The sequence below is a fragment of the Rhinopithecus roxellana genome, chromosome 8 (assembly GCF_007565055.1).
Source record: "Rhinopithecus roxellana isolate Shanxi Qingling chromosome 8, ASM756505v1, whole genome shotgun sequence".
In the NCBI taxonomy this organism is placed as follows: Eukaryota; Metazoa; Chordata; class Mammalia; order Primates; family Cercopithecidae; genus Rhinopithecus; species Rhinopithecus roxellana.
Window position 1 is genome coordinate 43,342,524 of NC_044556.1, and position 25,237 is coordinate 43,367,760.

The following is a 25,237-nucleotide window of genomic DNA, read 5'->3' on the forward strand; positions in this document are numbered from 1 at the left end:
AAGAGTCTTTTTTTCCTGGAAAAGTGACCTGTGAAGCAAGTTCTAGAAATCAAAAGAGAAATAATTAGACTAAATTTGGCTGGCCGTGGTGGCTCACACCTGTAATTCCAGCACTTTGGGAGGCCCAGGCCAGGAGGATCACTTGAACCCAGGAGCTCGAGACCAGCCTGCTTACAAGAAAAAATGGGCATAGTGGCATGTTCCTGTAGTCCTAGTTAGTTGGGAGGCTGAAATGGGAAGATTGATAGAGCTGTGATAGAGCCCCTGCGTTCCAGCCTGGGTGACAGAGCAAGACCGTGTTTCAAAAATAAATAAATGACCCTGTTTCAAAAATAAATAGGCTGGGCGCAGCGGCTCACACCTGTAATCTCAGCACTTTGGGGGGCCAAGGCGGGTGGATCACCTCATGTCTGGAGTTCAAGACCAGTCTGAGCAATATGGTGAAACCCTGTCTCTGCTGAAAATACAAAAATTAGCTGGGCATGGTGACGTGCGCCTGTAGTCCCAGCTGCTTGGGAGACTGAGACAGGAGAATTGCTTGAACCTGGGAGGTGGAGGTTGCCGTGAGCCAAGATCACACCACTGCACTCCAGCCTGGGCGACAGAGGGAGACTCCGTCTCAAAAACAAAAACAAAAATAACCCAAAAAATAAATACATAAAAATTTAAAAATAGACTAGACTTACATGGACTAGAAGGAATTAATCATTTCAGATTTTTAGGAAGCCGGGCGCAGTGGCTCAAGCCTGTAATCCCAGCACTTTGGGAAGCCGAGACGGGTGGATCACGAGGTCAGGAGATCGAGACCATCCTGGCTAACACGGTGAAACCCCGTCTCTACTAAAAAATACAAAAAACTAGCCGGGCAAGGTGGCGGGCGCCTATAGTCCCAGCTACTCGGGAGGCTGAGGCAGGAGAATGGCGTAAACCCGGGAGGCGGAGCTTGCGGTGAGCTGAGATCCAGCCACTACACTCCAGCCTGGGCGACAGAGCTAGACTCCGTCTCAAAAAACAAAAAAAAAGGTCAGATTTTTAGGAATAGGATTTTATAGAAGGGAGGGTCCATTGACATGACTAATACACATTAGGTGAAGGGAAGTACTATTTGAAGTCGGTTAGGCAATAGCAGCACTTACTTTTATTCTCTTAGGGGCACTTGATAGTAGTGTGTTGTCTTAGTCCATTTTCTGTTGCTATAACCTGAGACTGGGTAATTTATAAAGAAAATATTTCTTTTCCTTCCCTTCCTACCTTTTTTTTTTTTTTTTTTTTTTTTTTGGAGACGGAGTGTTGCTCTGTCTCCCAGGCTGGAGTGCAGTGGCACGATTTTGGCTCTCTGCAAGCTCAGCCTTCTGGATTCAAGCGATTCTCCTGCCTCAGCCTCCCAAGTAGCTGGGACTACAGGCATGCGCCACCACGCCCAGCTAATTTTTGTATTTTTAGTAGAGATGCGGTTTCACCGTGTTGACCAGCATGGTCTCAGATGATCTCTTGACCTCGCAATACACCCGCCTCGGCCTCCCAAAGTGCTGGGATTACAGGCATGAGCCACCACACCCTGTCCCCTCCCTACCTTTCTTCCTTTCCTCTTTCCTTTTTATTTCTTCTCTGTCACCCAGGGTGGAGTGCAGTTGTTCAATCATAGCTTATTGTAGCCTTGAACTCCTAGGCTTAAGCAATCCTCCTGCCTCAGCCTCTCAAGTAGCTAGAACTACAGGCGTGCGCCTCTGCACCCAACTAAATTGCTTAAAAAATGTTTTTGTAGAGATAGGGTCTCACTATGTTGCCTAGGCTGGATTGGAACTCCTCCTGGAGTCAAGCAATATACCCACCTTGGCCTCTCAAAGTGCTGGGATTACAGGCATGAACCACCATGACCAGCCCCAAGACATTTATTTCTTACGGTTCTGGAGGCTGCAAAATCCAGGGTCAAGGGGCCATATCTGCTGAGGGCCTTCTTGCTGGTGGGGACTCTGCAGAGTCCCAGAGTGCCACAGGGCATCACATGGTGAGGGGACTCACGAGGAGACAGTCACATTGGGTTTTATTACAGATCCACTCTTGTGATAACTAGCCCATTCTCTGAATAACCCATTAATCTGAGAGTGACTCAAGCACTTCGTAAAGGTCTCGCCTCTCAGCACGCCTGCATTAGGCACCAGGTATCCAACAGATGAACTTTTGGGGGACACATTCAAATCGTTGTGTGGTATTAAAGGAAAGTACAAAGAAGAGAGATTTGCTATCAAGTAGTTTGCATTAAACTTGGAAATAAATATGAATTGGTAGGTTACCTATTAAACAAGTGTGTTAGAGTAGCCTAACAGTTTTCAGAGTGTAGTCTGTGGAATCGTAGAGAATAGACCCCCTTTCGTGGCGTCTGTGAGATCAGAATAGTTTCATAATACTAAGGCATTATTTACCTTCCTCACTGCGTTAACATTTGCAGTGATATCCAAAAGCAATGCTGATTAAAACTCCTGAAACGTTAGCATAACCCCGAGCAATAGCGCCAGACTACTAGCAGGCATTGTATTCTTTATTGCCATGCTGTTTAAATTAAAAAAAAAAAAATACAGTTTTATTTAAGAATGTTCTTGAAGCAGTAAAAATTAATTTTATTTAATCTTGACCTTTCAGTACTTGGCTTTTGAATATTTTGTGTGATAAAATGGGAAGTACTCAAAAAACATTTCTGTTACATATTGAAGTACTGTGGTTGTCTAAGGAAAAGTACTTGTACAGTTATTTGGGTTTCCGGCTAACGAGTTGCCTTCTTCATAGAACAGCATTTTCACTTGATGAAAGAATAAGCAACAAAGTACGTTATTTAGACTTGGGTATTTGGCAGACGCTGTCTTGAAAATTTTCAAGGAAAACAACTGACTCTATTTTTGCCCAGTGATAAAATTAAAGCAAAAATGAGAATTTTGGAAAGTTTATATCCTCCACCATGAGACTGTCCACTTCCCAGTTTTGTGATTTTTTTTTTTGATATTATATAATATGTCAACCTTTGAAAGATCTGCATGACTTGGTGAACTAGAATTTTTCAAATGACCAATATATGATGTAACAAAATCAGATTTGGGTAAGAGGTCCACTCGAAGTATAAAGTAGACCAATGTATTTTAATGTAATAATACAAAAAGTTCATTGATAAAATTATGTGGCATACACACATATACACAGGTTTGAGTGTCCCTTATCTAAAATGCTGGAAACCAGAAGTATTTCCAGTTTTGAATTTTTTCGGATTTTGGGATATTTCCGTGTACATAGTGAGGTATCATGGGGGTGAGACTCAAGCCTAAACACAAAATTGATTTGTTTCATATGTACCTTAAACATATAGCTTGAAGGTAATTTTATAACAACATTTTGTGCATAAAGCAAAGTCTCTGCTCACTGCAAGCTCCGCCTCCCAGGTTCACGCCATTCTCCTGCCTCAGCCTCCCTAGTAGCTGGGACTATAGGTGCCCACCACCACGCCCAGCTAATTTTTTGTATTTTTTTAGTAGAGACAGGGTTTCAGTGTGTTAGCCAGAATGGTCTTGATCTCCTGACCTCAGTATCCGCCCGCCTTGGCCTCCCAAAGCGCTGGGATTACAGGCGTGAGCCACCGTGCCCGGCCAGTTTTTCTCTTTTTAGTAAAAAGTAGAGAGAGGGTGATCAGGTGCAGTGGCTCATGGCTGTAATCCCAGCACTTTGGGAGGCCAAGGCAAGTGGATCTTTTGAGGCCAGGAGTTCAAGACCAGCCTGGCCAACATGATGAAACTCTATCTCTACTAAAAATACAAAACATTAGCTGGGCATGGTGGCAGACGCCTATAATCCCAGTTACTCAAAAGGCTGAGGCAGGAGAATTGCTGCTTGAATCTGGGAGGCAGAGGTTGCAGTGAGCCGAGATCGTACCTGGGTGACAGAGCCAGACTCCATCTCAAAAAAAAAAAAAAAAAGGGCAGAGACAGGGTTTTTCCATGTTGCCCCAGCTGGTCTTGAACTCCTGGGCTCAAGTGATCTGCCACCTCAGCCTCCCAAAGTGCTAGGATTATAGGCATGAGTCACCATACCTGACCCAATTTGGATTTTCTGATTAGGGATCTTCAAGGGGTACACACATATGCAAATACAGATATAGAAAAAGATACGGATGTTATGTGTGTATGCATGCATTTTATTTCCTTTTCTGAAAGGGCCTGGAAGGAGTGACACCACCATAGCAGTGAGCACACCTGACACCAGATCTTGGTTTCACAACACCATTCTCCAATAAGAGGAACCAGAGCTGCTTGGAGAAATGGCTAGGGCAGATTAAAAAAAAGATGATGAACCTGGAACATCATGTGGGGACCAGAAGCTAATAAATTGCCAAAAAAGTGATAGGGAGCCAACTTGAAGGAGCTTTCAATGGCTAGATCTAGGACAGTTTGAAAAACAAATAATGATAGTAGATTATAACCCATGGGGTAAAATAAATATGCATAAGTTTATGCTGCTATAAATAAATATGGGAAAGAAAACAGTTGTTTTCTGCAGTGAAACTCAAGTTGATAAATAGGAAAGGAATGATGGAAACATTAGGCAGATACTACAGTAGTTGTTGCAGGCAAGAATTGTCTTTTTTTTTTTTTTTTTTTTTTTTTGGAGACGGAGTCTCGCTCTGTTGCCCAGGCTGGAGTGCAATGGCACTATCTCGGCTCACTGCAACCTTCACTTCCCAGGTTCAAGTGATTCTTCCAGCTCAGCCTCTCGAGTAGCTGGGACTACAGACACCCACCATCATGCCTGACTAACTTTTGTATTTTTGTAGAGGGGGTTTCACCATGTTCGTCAGGCTGGTCTTGAACTCTTGACCTCAGGTGTTCTGCCTGCCTTGGCCTCCCAAAGTGCTGGGATTACAGGTGTGAGCCACTGTGCCCAGCAAGAATTGTCTTTGTATGCTAAAATTAATATGTAGAATTTTGATTGGAGATAGGATATTTACATAGTGGCTTCTGAGTATCTCTCCATCATTATCAGTGGCGAAATCTATCAGATACCACCTTAATCAAGCAATTGAGTTAACATTACCAGTAATACAACATACTGACATCATGTACTTCCTGATACGATACACTGAAAAAGGCACATTACTTCTGTGATGCTCTCACCAAAAACACATAACCTCAGTCTGATTATGAGAAAACATCAGACAGACCCAAATTGAGGTGCACTTTTCAAAAGAACTGGTCACTATTCTTCAAAAGTATCAAGGTGAAGACAGACTAAGAAACTCACAGATTGGGAGGAGACCAAGGAATGACACATGACAACTAAGTGTGGGGTTGTGGATTGTGTCCTGGGTCTGAAAAGAATATTAGGAGGGGCTGGGCATGGTTGCTTACACCTCTAATCCTAGCACATTGGGAGACTGAGGCAGGTGGATCATCTGAGGTCAGGAGTTCGAGACTAACCTGGCCAGTGTGGTGCAACCCCATCTCTACTAAAAATATGAAACTAGCCAGGTATGGTGGTGCATGCCTGTAGTCCGAGCTACTCAGGAGGCTGAAGCAGGAGAATGGCTTGAACCCAGGAGGCGGATGTTGCAGTGAGCCGAGATGGTGCCATTGCACTCCACCCTGGGTGACAGAGCAAGAATCTCTCAAAAAGAAAAAAAAAAGGATATATATTAGTAGGAAAACTGGTGACGTGAATAAGATCTATAGAGTAGTTAATAAGCATTATTGTTTCCTGGTTTCAATAATTGTACTGTGTTTACATGTTAACATTTAGGGGAGCAGGATGAAGAATATTTGGGGCTTCTGTAAGTCTAAAATTATTTCAAAATTTACAAAGTTTTAAAACATAAGTTTATTAAATACTTTAAATTTTTTAAAGAAGAACTCCTGCCTTCTTGTGTATCTGTGTGAGACCACATCCCCTCCACCCCATCCCCCATACTTGTAACTAGAACAACATCACTGCACATTGAATGCAGAGGCAACTATGAGAATCCAACTGTCTACTATTGAGCCAGCCATTAAAGAGATTTGTAAAGATATAAAACAATGCCACTTTTCTCACTAAATTGTTCTGTTATTTTGGAAAATATTTTTCATAAATAAGAAGTTATGTTAACATGGAATGGGTTTGTTATTTTTAAATGAATTAATGTTTTTAAAATTTTTATTTTATTTTATTTATTTTTTTGAGATGAAGTCTAGGCCGGGCGCGGTGGCTCAAGCCTGTAATCCCAGCACTTTGGGAGGCCGAGACGGGCGGATCACGAGGTCAGGAGATCGAGACCATCCTGGCTAACACGGTGAAACCCCGTCTCTACTAAAAAATACAAAAACTAGCCGGGCGAGGTGGCGGGCGCCTGTAGTCCCAGCTACTCGGAGGCTGAGGCAGGAGAATGGCGGGAACCCGGGAGGCGGAGCTTGCAGTGAGCTGAGATCCGGCCACTGCACTCCAGCCTGGGCGACAGAGCGAGACTCTGCCTCAAAAAAAAAAAAAAAAAAAAGAGATGAAGTCTGGCTGTCCACCCAGTCTAGAGTGCAGTGGCACGATCTCAGCTCTCCACCCTCCCAGGTTCGAGCAGTTCTTCTGCCTCAGCCTCCCGAGTAGCTGGGACTACAGGTGTGCAGCACCACGCCTGGCTGATTTTTGTGCTTTTAGGTAGAGACGGGGTTTCACCATATTGGCCAGGCTGGTCTCAAACTCTTGACCTCAGGTGATCTGCCCACCTCGGCCTCCCAGAGTACTGGGATTATAGACATGAGCCACTGTGCCTGGCCTAAAATTTTACTTTAATTCTGTTTCTAATATGGCGACTCATTTTTGAGACAGAGTCTCACTTTGTTGTCAAAGATGGCGTGCAGTGGCACCAAGTCAGCTCACTGCAACCTCCGTCTCCTGGATTCAAGCAATTCTGCTGCCTCAGCCTCCTGAGTAGCTGGGATTACAGGTGCTCACCACCATGCCTGGCTAGTATTTATATTTTTAGTAGAGACAGGGTTTCATCATGTTGGCCAGGCTGGTCTTGAACTCCTGACTTCAGGTGATCCACCCGCCTCAGCCTCCCAAAGTGCTGGGATTACAGGCTTACTTGAGCCACCGCACCTGGCCTCTAATATGGTGACTCTTTTAGTTATTGCTCTCTTTGGGGTCCTTGATTTTATTTATTTATTTAGAGACAGGGTCTTGCTCTGTCACCCAGGCTGGAGTACAGCGGCGCAGTTATAGCTCACTGTAACCTCAAACTCCTGAGTCCAGACAATCCTCTTGCCTCAGCCTCTCAAGCGGGTGTCTTCCATAGTCATGTCAGATTATTTTCTCTGATTTGCCAAGTTTGTTTCTAACCTCCTGGTTGCTAACCTTGCCAGGTATATTGTAGTATAATAAGCACTTTGGGGTCTGGTATGTCCTGTTCATTTCTATCATGTAAGGAGATCAGTGTAGTTTCTTTTGGTTCTATGTTGTCTAAGTCTCCTCTTAGAAATAGTTAGTTGTGTTCCCATACCATGCCGATGTGTGCTCTTCTCAAGCCCTTGTTCATACCCTTTTCCATTCTGACAGTTAATTCCAACCTCTAAGATAATCCTATAAAATGGTATATTGCAGGCCGGGCCCGGTGGCTTACGTCTGTAATCCCGGCACTTTGGGAGACTGAGGCAGGCAGATAAATAGGTCAGGAGATCAAGACCATCCTGGCCAACATGGTGAAACCCTGTTTCTACTGAAAATACAAAAATTAGCTGGTGTGGTGGTGTGCATCTATAATCCCAGCTACTCAGGAGGCTGAGGCAGGAGAATTTATTGAACCTAGGAGGCGGAGATTGCAGTGGCTGAGATAGTGCCACTGCACTCCAGCCTGGCGACAGAGAAAGACTCCGTCTCGAAACAAAACAAGAGGTACATTGGAAATAGTTTCACTTCTTTGTAGCATCAAAAATGAAACCTTTTCTGTACCCATTCTGCTTTTCCTTAGGACCTTTTATCTTTTTTGATGAATTTGTTTTGCAGTTTGGTTTGTGTGTGTATTAAATTCCATTAGGAAACTGAAATGGAGAGGTTACATACTTGGGAAGTGAAGAATAATTGCTGGGGTTGATTGATAATAGGAAGCATTAGATAGCTTGGAACGAGCTCAGCCATCTAGTTTGCATTACGGCAGGTTGGAGATGATGCAAGACCATTGCTCTGTGATTTTTGCCAGAAACTGAAAGTGCATTTTGTTTGCAGTTTAGAAGACAAATCGTCTTTCACTCACCTGTACAGTTGTAAGTAGAGGACACAGACCCACTAATCTCAGAAGCTTGTTTGAGAAATAATTTATTTGGATCATTATTTGTTCTTTTAAAATATATGAATTGTCACTAGAGAATATAGCTAGGCTGCTACTGGATTAGCTATACTTATAACATTCTCTTATAGTATATAATATTATGACTAGTGTACAGAGCTGTGAATTTTTTTGAGACCTAGTCTGGAATCCAGGCTGGTGCCAGGCTGGAGTGCAGTGGCACCACCTTGGCCCACTGCAACCACTGCCTCCCAAGTTCAAGCAGTTGTTCTGCCTCAGCCTCCCGAGTAGCTGGGATTACAGCTGTGTGCCACCACACCTGGCTGATTTTTGTATTTTTGTATAGACGGGGTTTGACCATGTTGGCCTGCTGGTCTTGAACTCCTGACCTCAGGTGATCTGCCTGCCTCAGCCTCCCAAAGTGCTGGGATAACAGGCATGAGCCACTGCCCGGCCTCAAACTCCTGGGCTCAAGCGATCTACCCACCTCAGCTCCTCTGAATGCTGGGGTTACAAGCGTGAGCCATTGCACCCCACTGAGACTGTTCTAAGGTTTAAATCATTGCTCTTTCCCTGTCATGACCACCTTTCAGCTCTTGTTTTTCTAAAGTGCAAAATGTGGTTACCCTTATAGGCTGCTGAATTCAAATATCCTGTGGCATTTTTAGTCTGATTATGAGAATATTCTGGTAAATACTTGGTTTATATATGTTCTAGTGTTTTTATATGTTATTCTTATGGCAGACAATAATTGATTAAAAGTCTCTACTTTTGTAACAGAATGTTACAGTTGTCACCATCTGTAAAATGTGGTTGGCATTAGAATTGAAACCCACTTACCATACTTGTTGTAGTAGAAGGGGAGTGTCCTGGTCGTTAGAATTAGATGTAGATTTTTTTTGTTATTATTACGTTTTTTGAGAGGGAGTCTCACTCTGTCACCTAGGCTGGAGTGCAGTTGCACAATCTTGGCTTACTGCAACCTCCGCCTCCCGGGTTCAAGCGATTCTCCTGCCTCAGCCTCCTAAGTAGGTCGGACTACAGGCGCATGCTACCACGTCCAGCAAATTTTTGTCTTTTTTAGTAGAGATGGGGTTTCATTATGTTGGCCAGTCTGTTCTCGAACTCCTGACTTCAGGTGATCCACCTGCCTCAGCCTCCCATAGTGTTGGGATTACAGGCGTGAGCCACTGTGCCCGACCAGAATTAGACATAGATTTTAATCATGACTTTACTGTTTGTTGTATTTCTTGGACAGGTTTCTACTAAATAAGAAATTATGTAGTATACTAAATAATACTATTTTTTTGAAATGGAGTCTTGCTCTGTCACACAGGCTGGAGTGCAGTGGCGGGTCTCAGCTTACTGGAGCCTCCACCTCCCAGGTTCAAGCAATTCTGCTGTCTCAGCCTCCCAAGTAGCTGGGACTACAGGCACATGCCACTGTGCCCAGCTGATTTTTTGTGTTTTTAGTGGAGATGGGGTTTCACTATGTTGGCCTGGCTGGTCTTGAGCTCCTGACCTCAAGTGCTCCACCCACCTCAGCCACCCAAAGTGCTGGGATTACAGGCGTGAGCCACCGTTCCTGGCTGTATTTAGTATTTCTGAGTCTCAGTTTTTTCATTCATAGCATGGGTATAATATGGACTTCATAGAAATATTCTGAGAATTAGATACTTGGGTTTTTGTTGTTGCTCTCTTTCTTTCCTTCCCCTCCCTCCCTCTCTTTCATCTCTTTCTGTTCAAAACTCTGCTCACCTAGTGCCTATTATTATTAGTTCCATGGTATAAACGATAAAAAGAATTTTTTGGTTTTCTTTCGTATAAAAACTATTCCCAAGGAAAGCCTACATCCGTTCTACTTTGCATGAAGAAAAACAGGATTTTCAGGCTGGGCACGGTGGCTCATGCCTGTAATCCCAGCACTTTGGGAGGTCAAGGCGGGTGGATCACGAGGTCAAGAGATCGAGACCATCCTGACCAACATGGTGAAACCCTGTCTTTACTAAAAATACAAAAAAGTTACCCAGGCGTTGTGGCACGTGCCTGTAGTCCCAGCTACTCAGGAGGCTGAGGCCGAAGAATTGCTTGAACCTGGGAGGTGGAGGTTGGGTGCATTGAGCCAAGATTGTGCAACTTCACTCCAGCCTGAAGACAGAGCGAGACTCTTGTCTTAGAAAATAAAAAAAAAAAAAAGAAAAACAATTTTTATAGATGAGTACTGGAGAAGGTTGGAAAAATGTAGCTAACTCCTATTCCTTTATTTAATTATGTACTTAGGTTGCTTACTTTCCTGTTTTTTTTCTTTCTTTCTTTCTTTTGAGATGGAGTTTCACTCTCGTCACCCAGGCTGGAGTGCAGTGGTGCGATCTTGGCTGACCGCAACCTCCGCTTCCCGGGTTCAAGTGATTCTCCTGCCTCAGTCTCCTGAGTAGCTTGGATTATGGGCATACACCACCATGCCCAGCTAATTTTTGTATTTTTAGTGGAGACTGCGTTTCGCCATTTTGCCAGGCTGGTCTTGAACTCCTGACCTCAGGTGATCCACCCACCTCAGCCTCCCACAGTGTTGGGGTCACAGGCGTGAGCCACCGTGCTTGGTGGAGGCTGAGGTAGGAGTATCACTTGAACCCAGAAGGCGGAGGTTGCGGTAAGCCGAGATTTCACCATTGCACTCCAGCCTGGACAACAAGAGCAAAATTCCATTTCAAAAAAAAAGAAAGTAAGAAAGAAAGAAAAGTAGAGATTGGCCAGACATAGTGACAAATTAATGCTTTTTCTAAATACTCTCAATTTCTATGCTTATCTTGTGGTTCATGGAACTGCAGTGGTCAGTGGCCCACGCTTTGAGTAACATTGCTCTTCAGAAAATGAAAATGATTGTGTGTGGAAACTGGCAAGCTGGAAGCTAGTTTTTTCTACAAGCCACAGAAAGACTGATTTTTTCATCTATAAAATTGAGACAATTTTACTACTTTGCCCATCTTTATAGGGATGTTATGAGGATCACATAAGACATAATGTATGTAAAGTCTGGGAGCATTGGCTCATGCCTGTAATCTCGGCACTTTGGGAGGTTGAGGCGGGTGGATCACCTGAGGTCAGAAGTTTGAGACCAGTCTTGGCCAACATAGTGAAACGCTGTCTTTACTAAAAATAAAAAAGTTAGCTGGGTATGATGGCATGCGCCTGTAATCCCAGGTACTCAGGAGACTGAGGCAGGAGAATCGCTTGAACCTGGGAGGTGGAGGTTGCAGTGAGCTGAGATCGTGCCGCTGCACTCCAGCCTGGGTGACAGAGCGAGACTCAGTCTCAAAAAAAAAAAAAAAAAAAAAAAGGATGTAATGTGTGTAAAATACATTGTAAACTGAAAAACTAATGTAAGTTATATTAATCTTCGCATTTATTGAGCAGAAACTTTTTGCAACTAGGGATATAGAGATACATGGCAGGGAGCTTATTATTCAGATATATATTAGCCACAAGGTTGGCAGTATGCAGAATTAAGTTTTTTTTTTTTTTTTTTTGAGACGGAGTCTTGCTCTGCCACCAAGGCTGGAGTGCAGTGGCCGGCTCTCAGCTCACTGCAAGCTCCGCCTCCCGGGTTCACGCCATTCTCCTGTCTCAGCCTCCCGAGTAGTTGGGACTACAGGCGCCCGCCTCGTCGCCCGGCTAGTTTTTTGTATTTTTTAGTAGAGACGGGGTTTCACCGTGTTAGCCAGGATGGTCTCGATCTCCTGACCTCGTGATCCGCCCGTCTCGGCCTCCCAAAGTGCTGGGATTACAGGCTTGAGCCACCGCGCCCGGCCTTAAGTTTTTATTTCCTAAAAATTTTCCTAGACTTGTGCAGTCCTTCAATTATATGTAATTTTTTTTTTTATTTTTAAACAGTCTTGCTCTGTTGCCCAGGCTGGAGTGTAGTGGCTTGATCTCGGCTCACTGCATCCTCTGCCTCCCAGGTTCAAGCAGTTCTTCTGCCTCAGCCTCCAAGTAGCTGGAACTACAGGCATGCACCACCATGCCCGGCTAATTATTTTGTTTTTTTTTTTTTAGTAGAGATGGGGTTTCACCATATTGGCCAGGCTGGTCTCGAACTCGTAATCTCGTGATCCTCCCACCTGGGCCTCCCAAAGTGTTGGGATTATAGGCGTGAGCCACTGTGTCTGGCTGTATTTTTTAAATATATAACTTAATGATGTTTCTTTGAAATGTCTGAGAACCTTTTTTCTTTTTTTTAATGTATATATTTCTAATTTTTTTTTTTTTTTTTTTTTTTTGATACGGAGTCTTGCTCTGTCGCCCCGGGCTGGAGTGCAGTGGCCGGATCTCAGCTCACTGCAAGCTCCGCCTCCTGGGTTTATGCCATTCTCCTGCCTCAGCCTCCCGAGTAGCTGGGACTACAGGCGCCAGCCACCTCGCCCGGCTAGCTTTTTTAGTATTTTTCAGTAGAGACGGGGTTTCACCATGTTAGCCAGGATGGTCTCAAACTCCTGACCTCGTGATCCGCCCGTCTCGGCCTCCCAAAGTGCTGGGATTACAGGCTTGAGCCACTGCGCCCGGCCTTCTAATTTTTAAAATAAATAGAGATGGCCCGGGGTGGGAGGCGCAGTGGCTCACTATGTTGCCCAGGCTGGTCTTGAACTCCTAGCCTCAAGTGATCTTCCTGCATTGGCCTTCTAGAGTGCTAGGATTATAGGCATGAGCCACCACCCCAGGCCTATTTTTACTTTTCTGATAACTTTTTGAAGGTTTTAATATATATCTATTTTTAATGGTTTAGAAGCAATTTGGAGGCAGGCATCCTTTTCAGTTAAAGTTCTGAGACTCCTTGTATATGGATCCTTTTCTGTTCATCTTAGGTTACCGTTTCTTCCAACTTACTCTCAGCTTTAAGCTTGCTGCCTGAAGCAACTCCACACATTTTCTCTCCTCTGCCTAGCTCCTCTTTTTAGAGTATGGTTTGCAGGAGACAGAGAGACCTTTAAAGCCAGGAGTTCATTCAACAAGAAATGTTTTGAGTGCCTGTTATATACAGGTTAGGTGAAAAAGTTAAGAAAATGAGCTGGGCCCTGTGGTTTATGACTGTAATCCCAGCACTTTGGGAGGCCACGATGGGAGGATCACTTGAGGTCAGGAGTTCAAGAGCAGCCTGAGCAACATAGTAAGACTCCTCTCTACCAAAAATTAGCCATGTGTGGTGGCATGCACCTGTAGTACCAGCTACTTGGGAGGCTGAGGCCAGAGGATCACTTGAGTCCAGGAGTTGGAGATGGCAGTGAACTATGATTGTGCTACTGCACTCCAGCCTGAGTGACAGAAAGAGACCCTGTCTCTTAAAAAAATTTTTTTTAAGTAGATAAGAAAATGAATTTTAACTACCAGAGGCAGTGAGTCATGCCTGGAATCTTAATGTTTTGGGAAGCCAAGGTGGGAGGATTGCCTGAGGCTGGAAGTTTGAGACCAGCCTGGGCAACATAACAAGACCCAATCTCTGCGAAAAATTTTAAAATTAGCTGGTTGAGGTGGCACACACCTGTAGTCCTAGCTCCTCGGGAAGCTAAGGTGGGAGGATTGCCTAAGCCTAGGAGTTCAAGGTTACAGGAAGTTTTGATTGCACCACTGCACTCCAGCCTAGGTGACAGAGTGAGACCCTGTCTCTTGGAAGAAAAAGGAAAGAAAATAGTTTAACTTCATACCATTCCTGACTTCTGGGTGCTCACAGTTTTCTATGGGAAATGGACAAATAATTCAGTAATAAGACACAGAAAATGACGTTCCCAAAATTCCTTGACAGGCCGGGCGCGGTGGCTGACACCTGTAATCCCAGCACTTCGGGAGGCCGAGGCAGGTGGATTACTTGAGGTCAGTAGTTCAAGACCAGCCTGGCCAACATGGTGGAACCCTGTCTCTACTAACAATACAAAAATTAGCTGGACATGGTGGGCACACCTGTAATCTCAGCTACTTGGGAGGCTGAGGCAGGAGAATCACTTGAACCTGGGGCAGAGGTTCCAGTGAGCTGAGATCCCGCCACTGCACTCCAGTCTGGGCAACAGAGCAAGACTCTGTCTCATAAAAAAAAAAAAAAACAGAAAAGAAAAGAAAATTCCTTGACAGCATAAAGAAAGGAAAAATTGCCTGGAGGAATGGAGAAGTTTTCATAGGGATGACCATCTAATTTACTCTCCAAACTAGGACACTATTAAAGGTTAAAGGAACATTGTTATCATCATAAGAGGATAAACTGGGACATGTCCTATACAAACTAGGACATATTATTAGTCTGTTCATAAAAGTAATGTCTTTGTATGGTTGTTTTGTTTGTTTGTTTGTTTGTTTGTTTGAGACAGTCTCGCTGTTGCCCAGGCTGGAGTGGAATGGTGCAGTCTCAGCTCACTGCAGCCTCCACCTCCTGGGTTCAAGTGATTCTCCTGTCTCAGACTCCCGAGCAGCTGGGATTACAGGCCCGTGCCACTACACCTGGCTAAGTTTTGTATTTTTAGTAGAGACAGGGTGTCACCGTGTTGGCCAGGCTGGTCTCGAACTCCTGACCTCAGGTGATCCATCCACCTTGGTCTCCCAAAGTGCCGGGGTTATAGGCGTGAGCCACCTCGCCCAGCCTTGCATGGTCTTTTTTTCTTTGAGGCAGAGTCTTGCTGCCCCCCAGGCTGAAGTGCAGTGGTGAAATCATGGCTCACTACAGACTAGATTCCCCAGGCTCAAGCAATCCTCCCACCCCAGCCTCCTGAGTAGCTGGAACTACAGGCACACTCCACCACACCTGCCTGATTTATATTTGTATTTTTAGTAGAGATGGAATCTTGCTATGTTGCCCAGGCTGGTCTTGGACTCCTGAGCTTAATCAGTCCTACATACCTTGGCCTCCCAAAGTGCTGCAAGCCACCGCACCCTGTATAGTCTTAAAGCACCACCTTCCGTCTTGGATTTAGCACTTCATCTGTACCTTTTTATTGTTGATTGCACAGGCTAAGTGCTATCCTGTCTCAAGCAACATCTTTGCTGTGACCACTGCTTGTTACCTCCTCTCCGTAGATATTTGCACAGTTCACTTCTGCCCTTAATTCAGGACTTGCTCAAATGTTATTTTTTTCTGACAGGACTTTACTGACTATACTTTTAAGTGTAGTCTCGGGCCGGGCATGGTGGCTCAAGCCTGTAACCCCAGCACTTTGGGAGGCCGAGACGGGTAGATTGCGAGGTCAGGAGATCGAGACCAACCTAGCTAACACGGCGAAACCCCGTCTCTACTAAAAAATACAAAAAACTAGCCAGGCGAGTTGGCGGGCGCCTGTAGTCCCAGCTACTTGGGAGGCTGAGGCAGGAGAATGGCGTAAACCCGGGAGGCGGAGCTTGCAGTGAGCTGAGATCCGGCCACTGCACTCCAGCCTGGGCGACAGAGCGAGACTCCGTCTCAAAACAAAAACAAAAACAAACAAACAAAAAACAAAAAAAGAGTAGTCTCGGCCGGGCGCGTTGGCTCAAGCCTGTAATCCCAGCACTTTGGGAGGCTGAGACGGGCGGATCACCAGGTCAGGAGATCGAGACCATCCTGGCTAACACTGTGAAACCCCGTCTCTAATAAAAAATACAAAAAAATAGCCGGGCGAGGTGGCGGGCGCCTGTAGTCCCAGCTACTCGGGAGGCTAAGGCAGGAGAATGGCGTGAACCCAGGAGGCGGAGCTTGCAGTGAGCTGAGATCCGGCCGCTGCACTCCAGCCTGGGCGACAGAGCGAGACTCCGTCTCAAAAAAAAAAAAAAAAAAAAAAAAAAAAAAAAGAGTAGTCTCTTCCCCTACCCTAACACCACTCTGACCCCTTTTCATGTCTAATTTTTTTAATGATACTTACAAATACATAACATACATATATGCCCACATACATATACAATTTGGTTGTTTCTCTTTTTTTTCTTTTTTGAAGATAGGGTCTTGCCTTGTCACCTAGGCTAGAGTGCAGTGATACAATCATGCTCACTTCAGCCTTTACATAGACCCAAATGATGCTCACGCCTCAGCCTCCCGAGTAGCTGGGGCTTTGTTTGGTTTTGAGACATGGTCTCGCTCTGTTCCCTAGGCTGGAATGCAGTGGCATGATCTCGGCTCACTGCAGCCTTGACCTCCTGAGATCGAGTGATCCTCCCACCTCAGCCTTCTAGGTAGCTGGGACCACAGGTGCACGCCACCATCCTGGGCTAATTTTGTATTTTTTGTAGAGATGGGGTTTTGCCATGTTCCCCAGGCTAGTCTTGAACTCTTGTGTTTTTTGTGGACATGGGGTTTTGCCATATTGCCCAGGCTGGTCTTGAACTCTTGCCCATCTTGGCCTCCCAAAGTGCTGGGATTACAGGTGTGAGCCACCATGCCCCCAGCCTGATTCTGGGTTTTTAACTCAATAAAGGGAATGATGATGTCTTTATTATAAATATGGACTATAAGAAGAGAAGTAAGGTAGATTGGAAGGAAGGATATTCCGTCACTTTCCCGTAACTCACCAGACAGAAGAAGGAACAACCTTCTAGGAAGGGGGCAGAAATCAGAACTATCTAGTTTGAGACCTTGATCCTATTCTTGAAGTCAGCCATGTTTTAACATTCTTGTTACTGGGCCTCTTCTCTATTTGAGAGCAATTGCTTCTCCAGATTTCTCCAGTTACTATATTATCTTTGTATTCACTGTCAAATTACTTGTATTTCTTACAAGACTAGGTAGGTGCTTCAAAACTGAATGATTTCAAGAGAGTCTTCACTTGACCTCTTCAATGAGATGGAAGTTCTTATTGCTTCCAGTCTTCTTTCTGTCTTGTTGGATTATCTAATTCAGAGCTTTAAAAAATGTTACATAGGGGTGAACAGGTCTTGGACCTCTGGCTGATTGATGTCTCCTGTGGCAGAAGGCAAACTACGAAGGAACTCTTCTTCACATATAAGAATGGGTGATGATTTCAGCACTTCCTGATTATAAATATCTTAAGGATTCATGTTCCGGGACCATTCCAGGGACATCTCTCTCTCCTTCTTTTTTATCTCCCACTTTCTGACTTGATAAGGGGACTATAGTGAATATAGTGACTAACCTTTACATATTTTATCAACATGAAAAGTTTATCGGGTGCCATTAATTTTATTAGTGCCTACAGTAGAAAAGGGCATCCGTTTTCTATGAAGGGACACTATATCAAAGGCAAGTCATAATTACACACAAACACACACACACACTCTCTCTCTCTCTCTCTCAGAGAGTCTCACTCTGTCGCCCAGGCTGGAGTGCAGTGGTGTGATCTTGGGTCACTGCAACTTCCGCCTCCCAGGTTCAAGCAGTTTTCCTGCCTCAGCCTCCTGAGTAGCTGGGACTACAGGTGCGTGCCACCACACCCAGCTAATTTTTGTATTTTTAGTAGAGACAGGGTTTCACCATGTTGGCCAGGCTCGTCTCAAATGCCTGACCTCAGGTGATCCGCCCCACTTGGCCTCCTAAAGTGCTGGGGATTGCGGCTGTGAGCCCCCGTGCCCGGCCAATTTTATATATGTATATATATATATATATATATTTTTTTTTTAAGTTATGCTTTATAAGAAATTATAAAGCATACTGTTTATTCCTTTTTGCATACAAAAGGAAGACATAGTAGTCCAGGTTTCTTATCTGTTTTTTCCCCAATGTAAATAGGACTGTGATGATTAACATAAATAATCATTTCAGTCTTCAAATGGAACCCTGTCATCTGCATGCAAAAAGGAATTTAATCCTTTACAAGCCAATGAGTAACTATATCCATAGTGTCTGGAGGACTAGGCTACTTGCATTTCATACTGCTCAATTAAATGTCATGGACTGTCCATATTCTGCCACATTACTTTCCAGTTCTGGGTGGTCAAGTTAAAGGCATTCTTCTTTCTTTCTGTCTTTCTTTCCTTCCTTTCCTTTCCTTCCTTTCTTTCCTATCTTTCTTTTTCTTTCCTATCTTTCCTTTTTTTTCTTTCTTTTTCTTTCTTTCTCTTTCTCTCTATCTCTCTCTCTTTTTGATTAGTTGGTTTATTTATTAGAGATGGGAGCTCTCTGTGTTGCCCAGGCTGATCTTGAACTCTTGGCCTCAAGTGATCCTTCCACCTCTGCTTCCCAAAGTGCTGGGATTACAGGTTTGCACCACTGTGCTCAGTAGACATTTTTAGAAAAAGGAATCCATTGTGTTCAGCTTGTTTGTTTTAAGATTTTAATCTTTTTTTTTTTTTTTTTTTTTTGAGACAGAGTCTCGCTCTGTCGCCCAGGCTGGAGTGCAGTGGCTGGGTCTCAGCTCACTGCAAACTCCGCCTCCCGGGTTTACACCATTCTCCTGCCTCAGCCTCCCAAGTAGCTGGGACTACAGGCACCCGCCACCTCGCCCGGCTAGTCTTTTGCATTTTTAATAGAGACGGGGTTTCACCGTGTTCGCCAGGGTGGTCTCGATCTCCTGACCTTGTGATCCGCCCGTCTCGGCCTCCCAAAGCGCTGGGATTACAGGCTTGAGCCACTGCGCCCGGCAAGATTTTAATCTTAAAGTTCTAAATGTTTTAGTTTTTGAATATAAAAAAATTGAAAATATTTAAGTATACAGAAAAATAGGGTAGTACGAGCAACAGCTATGTAACTACCATCTTGTCAGCAGTGAATATTTTGCCGTATTTGCTTGGCACATATCAGTATGCTATTGATATAAACATTTTTTCTAAACCAGTTCTAAGTAAGTTTTAGACTTTTACCTCTAAATACTTAAGATTGCTGTGGTAGACAAAATAATGCCCCTTCTCCCAAGATGTCTACACCCCAGCCCCCATAACCTGTGAATATGTTCCGTTTCATGGCAACAGAGAATAAAGATAGTAGATGGAGGCTGGGCGCCGTGGCTCATGCCTGTAATCCCAGCACTTTGGGAGGCCGAGGCGGGCGGATCACGAGGTCAGGAGATCAAGACCATCCTGGCTAACACAGTGAAACCCCGTCTCTACTAAAAGAAATGCAAAAAATTAGCCGGGCGTGGCGGTGGGCACCTGTAGTCCCAACTACTTGAGAGGCTGAGGCAGGAGAATGGTGTGAACCCGAGAGGCGGAGGTTGCAATGAGCCAAGATCGCTCCACTGCACTCCAGCCTGGGCGACTGTGCGAGACTCCGTCTCAAAAAAAAAAAAAAAAGATAGTAGACGGAATTAAGGTTACTGTTCAGTTAACCTTAAAATATGGAAATTAGTCTAGATTATCCAGGTGGGCCCAATATAATCATAAGGGTCCTAAAATGGAAAAGGGGAGCAGAAGAGTGTCAGCGAGATGGCAGTCAGATGAGTAGGCCTGAGATTGGAAGATGAAGGAAGTGGCCATGAACCCAGCAAAGTAGATTGTCTCTAGCAGGTAACAGCAAGACAATGGATTTTCCTCTAGAAACTCCAGAAGAAATGTAGGAGCTGACTGGGCATCGTGACTCATGCCTGTAATCCCAGCACTTTGGGAGGCCAAGGCAGGTGGATCACTTGAGGCCAGGAGTTCGAGACCAACCTGGGCAACATGGTGAAATCCCATCTCTACAAAAAATACAAAAATTACAAAAATTAGCTGGGCGTGGTGATGTATACCTGTAATCCCAGCTACTTCCAGTCCCCAGAGGCTGAGGTGGGAGAATCGCTTGAGCTGCAGGAGGCAGAGGTTGCAGTGAGCCAAGATTGTGCCGCTGTACTCCAGCCCAGGTGACAGAGCCAGACGCTATCTAAAAAATAAATAAATAGGCCGGGCGCGGTGGCTCAAGCCTGTAATCCCAGCACTTTGGGAGGCCGAGACGGGCGGATCACGAGGTCAGGAGATCGAGACCGTCCTGGCTAACACGGTGAAACCTCGTCTCTACTAAAAAATAAAAAAAAAAAAAACTAGCCGGGCGAGGTGGCGGGCACCTGTAGCCCCAGCTACTCGGGAGGCTGAGGCAGGAGAATGGCTTAAACCCGGGAGGCGGAGCTTGCAGTGAGCTGAGATCAGGCCACTGCACTCCAGCCTGGGCGACAGAGTGAGACTCTGTCTCAAAAAAAAAAAAAAAAAATAAATAAATAAATAAATAAATAAGTAGGAGCCATACCCACGCCTTGAATTTAGTGTAATGAGACCCGTTTTAGACTTAATGACTTTCTGAGTGAAAGGTAATAACGTTTGTATTGTGTTTAAGCCACTAAATTTGTGGTAATTTATTATAGCAGCCATAGAAAATTAATAGTAAGCTGGGCTCACACCTGTAATCCCAGCACTTTGGGAGGTGGAAGGTGGGTGGATCACTAGAGGAGTTTGAGACCTACCTGACCAACATGGGAAAACCTTGTCTCTACTAAAAATACAAAAATTAGCTGGGCGTGAGGACACATGTCTGTAATCCTGGCTACTAGGGAGGCTGAGGTGGGAGAATCACTTGAACCCAGGAGGCAGAAGTTACAGTGAGCCAAGATCTTGCCAGTGCACTCCAGTCTGGGCAACAGAGTAAGACTCTGTCTCAAAAAAAAAAGAAAGAAAAGAAAAAAGAAAACTAATGGTACAGTTACATCTCAAAAAAAATACGGACAATCTCCTGTTCAACCACAATACTGTTATAACCAACAAGATTAGTAATAATTCCCTAATATTATTTAATACTTAGTCCATTTGAAAATTTACTCAGTTCCCCATAATATCTTTTGTAGTTGTGTTTAAACCAAGATTCAATCAAAGATTATACATTATATTTGGTTATGTCTGTAAGTCTGTCAACCTAGGACAGTCTATCACCACCTCTTTTTTTTGATATCACCTGTTTTGAAGAGACAACGCTTATTGATTTGAAATAGGCTCCACATTGTAGATTTGTCAGATTGTTTCCATGTTAACTGTCTCAGTGCCTGCAGTGAAAAGTTTGTTCCCTAGGGTAAGGTAACAACAAGATTGTTCCATTGTTAAGATGCGTTTTTCCTTTTGCATTTAGTCGTCTGTGGAGTTATTTTGTTTATTTAAACTGAACTAGTTCTTATGAAAATAAACGTTAAACTTCCAGACCAGCATATTTTATAATGCCAGGATAACAGACCATATAACCTAAAACCCCTGTGCTATTCCATTACAAAACACCTAGTAATGCTGGATGAAATGTAACAACTATTTTAAAATTTTTAAACAAACTTTTAAAAATGCATAGCTAGCTAAGCCTGAAAGAATTAAGGAAAATTCTCAGGGACTGCAGATGAAAGAGGAACTGAAAATGAGCAGTATGCATGTGACTTAATGCTGTGGTATTTCTGGGTGCTTTGCCTAGTCTCAGTTACCTAAAGGCTTGGTTTTAATGTCCATGAGCCTTAGGCCTGTATGGAACAGAGTTAGAAATGCAAATTTGTATATAAAGCAGGGAGCCTTAAAGGTTCATACTCAAGAGAAAGGAAGGGACCACAGAAAATTCCATCTACTGTTTGAGGAAATAAGGAAACTTTTGTGTCTCAGCCTGGGCTCTGGCTGGGGGTAGATGGGAATATCTCCTGAAAATTTATGTTTGGACTCAAGAATACACAATAAGGAAAGGATCAATAGGGCAAGGATGGTCCCTCCAACAAATGGTGCTGGGAAAACTGGATATCCACAGCAAAATAATGAAATTTATCTTGTACTATACACAAAAATCAACTCCAACTGGATTAAAGAGTTAAACATAAGACCTGAAACTATAAAACTCATAAGAAGAAAACAGGGAAAAAGCATTATGACATTGGTCTTGGCAATGATTTCGTGGATATGACATCAAAAACACAGTCAACAAAAGCAAGTGGAACTGCATCAACCTAAAAAGCTTCTGCATGGCAAAGGAAACAGCAGAATGGAAAGGCAATCTACAAAATGCGAGGAAATGTTTGTGAACCATGTATTTGATAAGGGGTTAATCTCCAACATATGTAAGGAACTCATACAACTCAGTGGCAAAAAAAAAAAAAAAAAAAAAAAAAGGGCCTAAAAATAGGCCCTTTGCTGCCGTCCGTCAATTTATCTCTCCAGGAAGAAAAATGGCATCTGTTGCAGTTGATCCACAACCGATTGTGGTGACTTGGGTGGTCAACCTGCCCTTGGTGAGCTCCATGTATGACCCCATGTCCTCAGCCCATGTCAGTACAAAGGACCAGTGTCCCTACTTGAAGTCTGTGTGTGAGATGGCAAAGAAGGGCGTGAAGACCATCACCTCGGTGGCCATGTCCAGTGCTCTGCCCATCATCCAGAAGCTAGAGCTGCAGATTGCAGTTTTGCCAATATCTGTGCCTGTAAGGGGCTAGACAGGATTGAGGAAAGACTGCTTATTCTGAATCAGCTATCAGCTCAGGTTGTTGCCAATGCCAAAGGTGCTGTGACGACTACTGTAACTGGGGCCAAGGATTCATCACAGGGGTAATGGACAGGACCAAAGGAGTAGTGACTGGCACTGTGGAGAAGACCAAGTCTGTGTCAGTAGCAGCATTAACACAGGCTTGGGAAGTCAGATGATGCAGCTCATGAGCAGTGGCATAGAAAATGCACTCACCAAATCAGAGCTCTTGGTAGGACAGTACCTCCCTCTCCCTGAGGAAGAACTAGAAAAAGAAGCCAAAAAAGTTGAAGGATATGATACAGTTCAGAAGCCAAGTTGTTATGTTAGACTGGGATCCCTGTCTACCAAGCTTCACTCCGTGTCTACCAAACTTCACTTCCTACCAGCAGGCTCTCAGCAGGGTTAAAGAAGCTAAGCAGAAAAGCCAAGAGACCATTTCTCAGCTCCATTCTACTGTTCACTTGGTTGAAATTGCCAGAAAGAGTGTGCATAGTGCCAATCAGAAAATTCAGTATGTTCAGGATAAGCTCTACCTCTCATGGGTGGAGTGGATAAGGAGTATTGGATACGATGATACTGGTGAGTCCCACTGTGCTGAGCACATTGAGTCACATCCTTTTGCTGTTGCCCGCAACCTGACTTAGCAGCTCCAGACCACATGCCATACCCTTCTGTCCAACATCAACGGATTGCCACAGAACATCTAAGGTCAGGCCAAGCACATGGGGGTGATGGCAGGTGACATCTACTCAGTGTTCCACAATGCTGCCTTCTTTAAGGAAGTGTCTGACAGCCTCCTCGGAATCTTTAAATGACTTGATGGGTTATCTTGTTAATGACATGCCCCTCAACTGGCTGGTAGGTCCCTTTTACCCTCAGCTGACTGAGTCTCAGAATGCTTAGGACCAAGGTGTGGAGATGGACAGGAGCAGCCAGGAGGCTCAGCGATCTGAGCACAAAACTCATTAAACCTGCCCCTGTCACCAGTGCATGATGTGGCCAGCCAGTTAACACCTTTTGTTATGTTGAAATTAACCTGCTAGGCAACCCTAAATTGGGAAGCAAGTAGCTAGTAAAAAGGTCCTCAATTATAGTTATTTCCAACTAGGTTAAGAGCTTTAAAGTTTCTGGCATTAGCAGATGATTTCTGTTCACCTGGTAAGAAAAGAATGCTAGGCTTGTTAGAGCCTAGCCAGAACTCACAAAAAATTCAAGTGCACTTATGTTCTCATTCTGTGGCCATTGTGTTACCCTCTGTTACCATTTGTGTAGAACAAAAACATCTTCATGCAGGCTGGCTGTCTGCTCTGGTATGATTTGAGCAGGACTCTTTACTGATTTATCTCATGATTGCTTGTACAACTTGATTTTAGTTTTTTATTTCTCAAATAGGAATACTACCTTTGAATTAATATAATTCGCTGTAAGATTTAAAAACAAAAAATGGACCAAGGACCTGAATAGACATTCTCCAAAGAAGACATAAAAGTGGCCAAGTATATGAAAAATTGCTCAACACTGCTAATCATCAGAGAAGTACACATCAAAACTACAATTAAATATCATCACCTTACACCTGTCAATGTCAAGATGGCTATTTTTTTTTTAATTGACAAGGAAGTGAAGAAATTGAAACCCTTGCACACTGTTGGTGGGAATGCAAAATGGTACAAGAAGCCACTATGGAAAACATGGAGGTTCCTTGACATATTAAATATAGAACTACCAGATGGTCCAGCAGTCATGCTTCTGGATATCCAAAATAATAAAATGAGGATCCCTAAGAGATATTAGCACTTCCACATGTGACAACATGGATGAAGCTTGAGGACATTATGCTAAGGGAAATAAGACAGTCACAGAAAAACAAATAACTATGTGAGTCTACTTATGTGAGGTATCTAAAGTAGTCAGATTCATAGGTTGACAGTTAAATGATGGTTGCCAAAGGCTGAGAGGGAGGAGAAATTGGGGAGTTACTAAACAATGTATGTAAAGTTAATGTCAAGCAGGAAGAAAAAGCTCTGGAGATCTGCCATACAACACTGTATCTATAGTCAACATTAATCAACATTAATGTATTGTACACTTGAAAATTTAAGAGGGTAGATCTTGTGTTAAGTGTTCTTATCACAATAAAACGAATTTTTTTTTTTTTTGAGATGGAATCTTGCTCTGTCACCCAGGCTGTAGTGTAGTGGCGCGTTCCTGGTTCACTGCAACCTCCGCCTCCCGGGTTCAAGCAATTCTCCTGCTGCAGCTTCCTGAGTAGCTGGGATTATAGGCACACGCCACTCTACCTGGCTAATTTTTGTTATGTTGAAATTAAACTGCTGGGCAACCCTAAATTGCCTAAATTGCTGGAGTTCAAGACCAGCATAGCCAACATGGTGAAACCTCACCTCTGCTAAAAATATAAAACATTAGCTGGGTGAGGTGGCACATGTCTGTAATCCCAGCTACTCAGGAGGCTGAGGTAGGGGAATCACTTGAACCCGGGAGGTGGAGGTTGCAGTGAGCTGAGATCACACCATTACATTCCAGCCTGGGCGGCAGAATGAGACTCCATCTCAAAAAAAAAAAAGGATTAAATATAAACATTTTAGAAAAAA

At 43.9% G+C, this 25,237-nt stretch overlaps 1 protein-coding gene and 1 pseudogene across 2 annotated transcripts in view; both read left to right on the plus strand.

Annotated features, from left to right (window-relative positions):
* GATAD2B (GATA zinc finger domain containing 2B) overlaps positions 1 to 25,237 on the plus strand; it is a 124,610-nt gene that overhangs the window by 49,230 nt on the left and 50,143 nt on the right. The gene's annotated exons all lie outside the window — the stretch shown is intronic.
* On the plus strand, positions 21,987 to 23,689 carry LOC104663516 (annotated as a pseudogene).